This window comes from Fukomys damarensis, unplaced genomic scaffold (genome assembly GCF_012274545.1).
Source record: "Fukomys damarensis isolate Sample0158 unplaced genomic scaffold, DMR_v1.0_HiC HiC_scaffold_10, whole genome shotgun sequence".
NCBI lineage: Eukaryota > Metazoa > Chordata > Mammalia > Rodentia > Bathyergidae > Fukomys > Fukomys damarensis.
Window position 1 is genome coordinate 6,419,010 of NW_022900922.1, and position 8,478 is coordinate 6,427,487.

Consider the following 8,478-nt stretch of genomic DNA (forward strand, 5'->3'; position numbering starts at 1 on the left):
AGATGAAAGTTCCAAAAAAGTAGTGATGAAATATAGACTGAGATTATACTGGAGTTCAAGTTTAGAGAAATAGGAGGTCCAATAATCATGAACCCAGTTTAACCACTCTTTCCTCTTCACTAGCCATGAGAGATGCCTGCATAGCCTCGCTCTGCCAGGTATACACCACTCCTATCTAGGATCTCTTGTCGCTTGGACACACCCAAGCTTAGGATTTGTTGGATCGCTGCGTCTCAGCTCATAATGGCCAGAGTTGCCCCTGATCACTGTGCACTCCATCTTGATAAAGGACTGGTAGCATCCTTTGCAAAAGGTGTGTGATTCTTCCATCAAGGTTGAACTCGAAGGACTTGTGATGTGATCCTGTTTTTATTTTTATTTTTGTTTTTTTGTGATTCTGTTGTTGAGGTCTGCAGTAAGCCCCATGGACTAGCTCTCCTCACCATGAAACTACCATGGGTTCTCTGGGCCATGTGGTCCAAGTGTGTGTGGGGTTATTTTTACGATTGTTTACACCTGTTGCAGCTCCTTTTCCTTCTGAGCTTCACTCAAGGATGACGATGGCCTCTTTAGTTTACCAGCGTATGGACCGAGTAGTATTGTCAGGTGTGGGGTATTGTTGCTTCCTGAGTTCAGAAAGAGCTACCAGATACCATGCAAGACCTAATAGCATCCCATTTATTTATTTATTTTTTGGTACCCGGGATCGAACTTGGGTCCTTGTGCTTGCAAGGCAGGCAGTGGAACCACTGAGCTAAATCCCTGGCCTCCCATTCATTTATATAGGGCATTCTGTATGCTCTGGCACACTGGACTTTATTTTTTTTTTTCATTAAGTTTATCGGTACTCTTTAGGTATACAGTACAGTTACATTCATCACCGTAGACTTTAATACCTTGCTGATGTAGCAGCTCCCTGGATCTTTGTAAGGTTTACTTGTTGCCTTTGGAAGCGTTTGTCTCCTATCAAAGGCTAAAAGGTGTTTGCCACTTCTTGGTCACTCTGTCCAGTCTGCAGGATGATATTGTTACAGCAGCAGGACACAATGTGCTGAGGGATTATCAGGTGACCCATGTGTCTTTGGATTGTGAAAGAGGACAAGAACACTACCATAACCCTGAGATAAAGTTGTGCATAACGATGTGATCCTAGAATGTGGTCAATATTTAAGTTAAAAATTATTATAATAAAAGACACATTACCATTAATCCTGCTGAAAGCATTCCCTCTCACTTCAAAAACACTTGTTCCGTTGTTCTTGCGATTTTCTGAAGCAGTTGTAGAAGTCTTCCTTAGTGATTGTCTTCGGTTGTGCTGTTGTGGCTGCCTCGGTGTCCTGAATTAATTCAAAATAGTTACCTTTCCTGGTCATTTTGACCAGAAGTCGCCCAGTGCCAGATCTAGTGAATAAGGTAGGTGACGACACATTGTAAGATTTTTATTTGATAGAAATTTCCACAAACATTTTGAATCCATTCTGTTGTCTCCCTCCAGACCTACGTGATTTTTGCATGGATTGGACACTTCTGTATCGTGAGTTCTAGATCTCAAAAGCCATACGGAGTCAGATCTTACTGGGCTGACGACTTCATTGTTTGTCTCATTGTTCATTTTAATTTCTTTTGTTGGTACAATTTGAGTTGCACCTTGTTGGCTGCCCGTGTATTTTGCCCCTGGCAGTGCCATATTCAGTACAGCAGCCTCGGAACTCAGTGGGTATCAACCACCCACTCTCAACTTTGCCATCATTATGATAATTACATCCACCTGGCTTCTAGCTGTTAAGTGTCACCACCTGGCCAATTCATGCTTTATTGGCAGAAAGCTTTTTCTGTCAGTAATACTGCATTTTAGTTTCATTGAAATATAGGATATAAACGTTTTTTTTTTTTCAGGTACTTTCAAGAAACAAATTTTAATTTCATCATTATGGACCCTTAGGATATTGCTCCCTTCTCTTTGTTATGTTCTCAGGATTTCCTTGAAGGAAAAGTATTCTCTTTGATATAGGTATCAGGAGTTCTCAAGATAATGTTTTGTATATAGCTTTGTAAAAATACTTTTTATAAGTATTGTGAGAATATTATGATGAGTAATATTATAAATTTATTTCCTGATTTATTTGCCATATTATAATATGTTGAAAATATTTTCCTAGTGTCCAATGCAGTAAAAATAATTTTTTGGGGGAGGCTAACAAGGGTTGAACTCGGACCTTGTGCTTGTGAGGCAGGTGGTGGCACCACTGAGCTAAATCTCTGGCCCATAGCAATAATTTTAATACCATTAATATTAATGGCAGCTAGAATTTATTTGTGCCAGATAATCTTTTATCATCAACATTTACTGTTTGTAAGACTCTGATACATAAACACAATCATCTATTCTCCATTCTTGTTATGAGATACACAGGGAGCACAGAGACATTGTAACTTACCTAAAGACTCTACAGATTATATGTGTTTTTGGAAGTATCCTGATTTGAGGATTGGTACCCTAATGCTCCTACGTACTGTATGTTTTAATAAGAAAGTCTCCAGCTTGAAATTTTCTTCTGTTGAAACTATTACAAAAAGCGAGATCGAAGTGCCAGTCCAATAATTGGCCCTATATTAAGTATCCTTCAGTGTTATTCTTTCTAGACGCCCAGTCTTTTCATGGCTCATTACATCCTATCTTTTTTCTCTTTTTAAATTAATATCTTTCTGAGCCCAGTGCCGAACTCACTCAAGTCAGAAGTTATGAAAAAGCATAATGGGGTTTTCATTAGAAGACATGTTCCTGGCGAGTCATTTAAATGAAGGAGTTGATCATTTAAAAAGCAGAAAAGAATAGATCATTTTTGAATAAAAAGTAAGTTGAAGTCAAATGTTTCCCTTGATCTTTGTAGTCCTTCAAACTTAGGCAAAAAAGGTGAAAAGCTATAGGTATAACACCAAGAGCGGTCACATTTCAGGTGACATTGTCTGCCACTCTGCAGTAGCCACCGTGACTAGAATTGCTCTTCCTCTCTGGCTTAAAAAACTAGCATTTGCTTTATTTTGCAAAGTAGTGTTTTCTGTTTTTGTTATAAAAATACTTCATGTTAATAACCGAGGAACAATTGGCAAAACAAAGAAAACTAAAATTACTCTTTTTCTAATATTCTGAGGTAAATGTTTAACAATTTGAATTTCTTTTGTCTCTTTGAATCTCTTTTTTTAGTTAAAATTGCATGTTTATTTTGATATTTTGAGAAAGACATTCAAAAGCAGGCATATCGATGTTTGCAGTGTGGTAGGTGACACGGCACATAACACCGTCTGTGCACATTACACACACTGGTACCTACACAGCAGGAAAACAGCTGGGCACGAGCAGACTGATGATGAGACACAGCCAAGGTTGCTGAGGTCTATATGATGTTCAGGGTGTTGCTACTGCTCTTCTCGGTCCCATTTGCAAAAGTTAGTGATACAGGCTTCAAAACATGATTCTTGTTGTTTTAGCAGGCGTTTTTGGGAAGTGATCTTGCTTCCTTAAGAAATCTATTTTACTCATCTACTGTGTGACGTCTTCTTGCTAAGGAGTGTGATGAGCAAGGCACAAATGTGATGCAGCAAACACAGCAGTATAAAAATACCAATGCACACGTTTTGAAGCCAAACAGAATCCACGTTCTGAAAACAAAACAAGCCAGGAATGGTTGTAGCTGTGACGCGAATCAGTACATCTTTGTTCGTAGCACATGGCCGGGATTGAAGTATCACACGAACAATAACGCAGGTGAAAGATCTGCGCATTTTACAAGATAAACAGTAACAAATTTACCATAACGAGGTGTTTCTTTTCCTTGTTGTCCTTTTCTTTTTTGCCTGTTCCTAAGGCACCGTGAACACCCTCAGGAACTGAATAGTTCATAAGGGAGTACAAGAGCGTGGTTTGCTTCGAGGACTCACAGGCCTCAGCACATCACCATACTCACTACTGAGGTCTAGTACAGCACACAGCACGCAAGGCAAGGGCCGGGCTATAGCACAGTGGCAGAGCAGGTGTTCCACATACACACACACACACACGCGCACACACACGCACACATCAAAAGAGCAAAGGGAACAGGTTCATGGCACAAAGTCTGGAGAAAACCAGGCACCGGTCCTTTGTCGGTGGAATCTCACAAGCCACGCCTCACACCTCCAGCAACTGAACTGTGACCACACTCACGAAACGTTACCTACCAGGGAAACTCGTTAGAGATACAGCCCCCGGGATTTTACTAAGGACTAGTCACAAGGGATCCTTTTTTAAGTAGCATGTATCAAACTTCTCAACTCCCACGAGGAAAGCAAATATTCAGCATAAGCCACATTATACAAACAGCTGGGCCGCACTGAGACACTCCTGCCAGTGAGAGAGAAGGGAGCCCTCTGATAGCTAAACTCCCAGAAGGGCCAGCCAAGGACGAGCCTTGTCAGTAGGCCTTTGCAAGAATAGGCCTGCCGAGTTATTTTTCCCTGAACACCATGACAATTCCGTAGCAATGACTGCCGTGGACATTTCAGATGCAAGAAGACAATTCCGAAAGATGTCTTAAAAAAAGACATAATAAAATAAAGAATTTGCTTCCTGAGGCACGGTTAACTAACTCATTTATGTTAATCAATTCATCTATATTTTATTTGTATCAGCTTTCTGAAAATTACATTAAGAATGTATGAAAAACAAAGGAAAAGTAAGTATGGTCCTAATGAACCCTGGAATCTTGGTACTCCCCCCCCAAAAAAAAACAAACCGGGGCTCTTTATACTGGCAGCAGCAAAGCTTACATACCCGAGTGACCATCACCCAGAAATGATTTCATAACTACGTCACGCTCGTGAGCATCATTTTCTTCATCTTAACATTTTAGGGATCTGAGAAGAAATCTCCTTTTGTTATCTTTACCACTCGCGTATATTCTCTGCCAGTTCCTCTGTCTCAACCACTGGAACATCCATCTTGGCCAAAGCCTTGCTCATTTTCTTTATATTTTCATCTAAATGAGGGATATTTCTAAGTGACTTAGATGGGTTCCCAATTTCTCAGTGAAAGGCACAGCCAGCTGCAGCAAATATACCATGTGTCTGCGATAGACCGCTTCCACAGGTAAGTTTTGCTGGCACATGGTCTGCAACAGCCTTTGCCTGAGGGACCTCTTCTTTTTCAGCACTGCTTCTAGATGACTATTTGTGCTTTGCAGGGTGTGGCACTTCTCAGCCAGATAGGAAGGATGATCAGTATCTGCTGTTTCTTTTTCTAGTTCCAGAGATTCAATTTCCAGGCTTTTCTGGTAGATTTCAACTTGAATATTTGTGGTCTGTCGTACCTGGAGAAGTCCACAAAACAAAGAGCTGTTTCTTCTATATGTTTAACGTGTCTTGTGTGACCACACTGGAGGCCACAAGGTAGCCAGCCCAGCAGTAGCACAGCAGTGTTGGGCTAGGACACCAGGTCCCAGAGGACACCATGCTCTGCCATGCCTCCTGGGAGCATGCCAGGAGGGAGTGAGACTGAATCTCTTTACACCCAAATAAAAATTTAAATCATTAGTCATGATTGTGAGTAGAAAAGAACACTCAGCATTGTAAGCCAGTCTCCAAATCCATACATACAGAGCACCTCTTTTCTCTTTGTCTAGAGCTACAGAACACATAGATACTTACATACATCATATGCCCAAATCTACACACATGTGGACACACGTGCATGTGTATGTGCATACGTTAACATGTAAGCATATAAATACAGAAAGGCACAAGTGCCTACATGAAACCCACAGTGCACACACGCACATGTGAATGTGCCCACACGACAACCTCTGCAAGGGAGCACATCATTGCTGCAGTATTGTGGCTCTCACCTCTGATTCCCCTCCGTGTAAGGACTTGTATAGAGCAGCCTTTATCCTGTGCTCCCACTGTGCGTCTCACTAGCCCCTTTCCAATTCTCATTCTGGGTAAATCCAGGATCTGACACATTACAAAGACTCAGGAACAATGCACAGGCAAGAGTGATTTTCCCCAGCACCCACTTATTTTCATTCTTTGTTAACACTTCATCCACTTGTCATATGGCAAAGTAAAAAACCCCAAACTTGAACTTCTCTTGTTTGTACAACCTAGTAGAAGTAAAGGTTAAGAAAATAAAGCTATCAATTTTCTTTAGATCCAGCTTAAGAGAAATAGCCTCGTTCGTGTAATGAATTCTTGATGTTTGAACATATTTTTACTGTAGTCATCTTCCCTCACAAACAATGCTGTACGGGTCAAACATACACATCTAAAGAGTGTTTCTCATTAGCTACTGGAGAGAATTTCTTCTGAAGGGACTTACTGAATATCCTTGGTGTTTCTGAAGCGTACATCGATTTCCCTTTCTGAAGTTACAGTAAACAAAAATGCAGGGGTGCTTTTAGTACTAGGAGAAGCAGTGAGTCTCTGAATTTTATTCCAAACCAGGCTAATGTCTATAAATAAGAATCTGATCTGAAAGTAAACATCTTTTTTCCTAATATTTTTGTTCTCTTTTCTTTATTTCTTTAATTTTTACTTTTAAGGCCATTTTTTTATTTTTTAAAGTTGAAAAGATAATACAGAATTCTCAAATACCCCAATACACTTTTTGTTTATTTTTGACACCATTCATTGGTGTAGTGCACTTGTTAAAATGAATGAATAGTTATTATTATATATTAAGAAAATGCATAGCTTACTCAGATTTCCTCAGTTGCTACCTAGCATTTTTTTCCCTGTTCCAAGAGCCCATCTAAGGTCCATCCTGAGTTGTAATCATGGCGATTTCTTACACAGTAAAATCTTGGATTGCAAGTAACTTGTTTTGCAGGTGCTCTATAAGACAAGCAAACATTTTTAATACATTTTAAGTTGATAAACCAGTGATGTGTTCCATTATGCAGAATGTCACATGATCACAACTGAGTGAATGATTCTTCTCTCTCTCACTGTGGGACTGTGTGTGACCGTCTCCCAACAGCAAGAAATTATGGAGGAGGCTTCATCTGCAGAGGAGAGGAAAACAGTAGAGGAATCCCTCACTTCAAATGAATTTAGGGAGGTGTGTAAAATGTGAGAAACAGTATAAAATTTTGTAGAAATCTGGGTGTGGTGGCACATGTCTGTAATCCCAGCGCTTGGGAGGCTGAGGCAGGATGATCACTATGAGTTTGAGACCTGCCTGGGCTGCACAGTGAGTTCCAGGTCAGTCTCAACTACATAGTGAGACCTGTCTCAAAAAAAAAAATTTTTTTTTTTTTTTTTTTTTTTTGTAGAAGCACCATCAGAAAAAGACTGTAGCAGCATGAGAGATGAATCTGTTTAATGGCAGTGCAATATCACATTTCCATGAAATCTTCAAAAGGAGGCAAAATCAAGTGTTGTTGGACAGGTTCCTTGTTAAAGCTGCAGAAAAATAAAAAGATTCCATTGAGCCACTGATTCTGTTGATTCTGTTAGTGGTAGTGAAAGTCATCCTACACAATCACCTGCCTCTCTTGTCTCCTTTATACCAGCCATGAAGGTTTTCATAGGTAGGTGCAGGTTGGTTTATTTTTCTTTATCATTTTGTACTCTATTACAGTATTATCATCATTTTATAAGAATATTTTTGTTGCTGAATCATTTAGGTTTCCACTATTTTTATGGGGTGATTCACTTTGATGTACATGTGCTTTGGATTACAAGTATGTTTCCAGAAAAATAATTATGATTATAAACCAAGGTCTTGTGTGGAATAGGATGAAAATGGTTAAAGGGGAAGTGGGAAAGGGTGGGGAAAGGAAATAAGGGAAAAGAAAAAAAGTGTGAAAAAAGAAAAAAATGGGAACAAAGTCTTTGTAAATAGGGGAGGGTGGAGGGCATGAAGGGAGGGCAGGGATAAGGGGAAAAATGAGAACCAAGACCTGTCATGGAAAGGTACAAGATCCCAATGATGAGTGTAAACTGGAATGTTTGCTTTAAATGTATCAATAAATTTAATGGGGAAAATTTTTTCTCAGCCTGTATCCAAGATAATATGATAACATTCTGAGACAGTTGTATTTAAGCTAGCATTTTGGCACTTGACATAGAAACACCTTTCCATGACATTAAATATATTTCTACACCATTTTTAAGGAGAATGAACTTTTTTGTTTCATAAGCACAAACATAAAATGTCTTCCACTATTTCACTTTCACAACTTACTTAAAATCAAAGCTTTGATTTCCTCATTATTAGACTGAAAATAATTCTTATGACTTGTTTTGAAAATTAAAAGAATTCATGAACATGTCTTTACTATATGTTGGATAGATGGTTGTAAGGGTTTTAATTCAGTTAGAGAAAATTGTAAAAATAAAAATGAAAATAATCTACAGTCCTAAAAGAAACCCAAACCAAGGCCTTGCTGTAATGTATCTTTATCCCCTTGATTTATACCAGTATGGACTTGTGGGTTTTTA

General features: G+C 39.3%; 1 pseudogene; it reads right to left on the minus strand.

The window, feature by feature from the left end:
- Positions 1–4,872: 4,872 nt before the first annotated feature.
- On the minus strand, positions 4,873–5,497 carry LOC104875884 (annotated as a pseudogene).
- Between the last annotated feature and the right edge of the window lie 2,981 nt (positions 5,498–8,478).